Here is a 2094-nt window from a genome sequence, read left to right on the forward strand (position 1 = left end):
TTTTATAGCCCCCATGGTGGTGGCATCAACCAGAAAATCAACTTTGAAGTGAGATGTAAAATGATTGTATGAAGTCAAGAAGGTGGAAAGTTCAATACTGAAGTCAAGGTGGGGAGCTCTGAACAACTCCTCTTCTGTGATTGACATCATGCATTGGACTTTATAACATCTGGTTAGTTATGTCTTTGAATGCAGAACCATCACTTACAATGAAAAGAGTTTTCTGAGGGAGAGCTTGACTTCAGTGTTTAAACCTCCACCTTTGTGACTTTATACAAACTATTTACATCTCACTTCAAAGTTGATTTTATGCATGATGGCACCACAATAGGTGATAAAAGAAAGTGATCTGGAAGGTGTTTAACTGCTTTGCAACATACTTCTAGTAGATTATTGGGTCAATTTCTGCTGACAGGTTTCCTTTAAGGGTTAAATTATTTTGTTTACCTTTTGTCTGAAGTTAACTTTTCTGAGGTAGGCAAGGCGGTGATTGGTTTACAGGCTACAAATATTTCAGTATGAATTGTGTTCTAAGTTGCACAAAGTACAGAAAGAAAAAAAGATACCAAGAAACTGACAGAAAGTCATTACTAAATGCCCCCCTATGAAACAAGGCTCTAGGTGGTAGAACCTAGTACAGGCAGTCCCCGGGTTACATACAAGATAGGTTCTGTAGGTTTGTTCTTAAGTTGAGTTTGTATGTAAGTCGGAACTGTATACTTTATTATTGTAACCCCGGTCAAAATTTTTTTGGTCTCTGTGACAATTGGATTTTAAAAATGTTGGGTTGTCATAAGAACCAGGATTAACAATAAAGATTAATTACAGACAACTTTGATAACTGCTATAGCTGTTTATTGTAGCATAGGACTAAAGTACAGCAAATTACTAAAATCCAGAGGTCCGTTTGTAACTAGGGGTCATATGTAAGTCAGGTGTTCTTAAGTAGGGGACTGCCTGTATACTGGTTGTATTATAAATATAATCTATTATTTAACATGTTAAGTAAGTGCTGCAAACAAAAACTCCTCAACAAATTATATATAAATCTTGTGTTTTGTTACATAGTTTAACAAAATATGTTACAAAAAAGTCACTTAAAATTTATCTTTATATAAAAATGTAGCACAGTTGGTATGACCCTAAATATGATACCTACTATTAAAATGAGTGTTAAGGGACATGTGAAATGTAATCTCCATGTATATAGAGAAATATAGGGCAACGGAAAGGCTTTTTGCAGCCCTGTGTAATTTTTTGGAGTGTTTTTTTTTAGATGATTTTGCAAGATCAACCAAAAGCTGAAACTGGGAGCCAGACCAAGGTAAGTATGCTTCTTTTTTTGTAATATTCTCAATTTAGCACAAATCTGTCCACTTACTTTAGTTCTTCAGCTTTGTTTGTCTGACTTTATATGCTTGCACTAGGCCAAAAAATTTGGTTTTAAGGTATTTAAGAGTATTTTTTTGAAAAAAGGGAAAAACAACAATACATTTTGCATATGTTTCATATATTTTAAAAGAAAATAATTTCTATAGATGTCATATATATACAAGCTAGTTACAGATGGACATTTCTGCCCACTGTGAAATCTGGTGAAGCTCTCTGGATACATTACTTTAGTCCCTGGCTGCAATTATCAGCTGTAAGGTGTCTGTAATGAGGTTTTATATATACTCCTTGGTCCCATTACAGCATAACATTTTGAAAATCCAATTGTCACTGGGTAACAAAAGAATTTTGTCTGAAACAACAATTATAAATTATGCAAATTGAACTTAAGTACAACCCTAAAGAACCTATTGTGTATGTCTTCTACTGCTGTGTATCTGCAACAACATGAGCTTAAAGGGTTGTACCAAGTTTCATCATCTGTCCACAAGAAAGGGGCAATCTATCTGATTAGTGGATCCCATGTTTACTAATGGATGAAGTGACAGGTCAAACCTGCACCCTGCCACTCCACTACTATATGTATACCATTCAACATCTATCAATAGGAATAACATTCTTGTATATAAGAACGTCAATCATATTATATATAGTCTTGATGTTACCTCTAAAAAGTGAAAAAATAACAATAAAAAATTGCAG

Source organism: Engystomops pustulosus, chromosome 5 (assembly GCF_040894005.1).
Source record: "Engystomops pustulosus chromosome 5, aEngPut4.maternal, whole genome shotgun sequence".
Taxonomy (NCBI): Eukaryota; Metazoa; Chordata; class Amphibia; order Anura; family Leptodactylidae; genus Engystomops; species Engystomops pustulosus.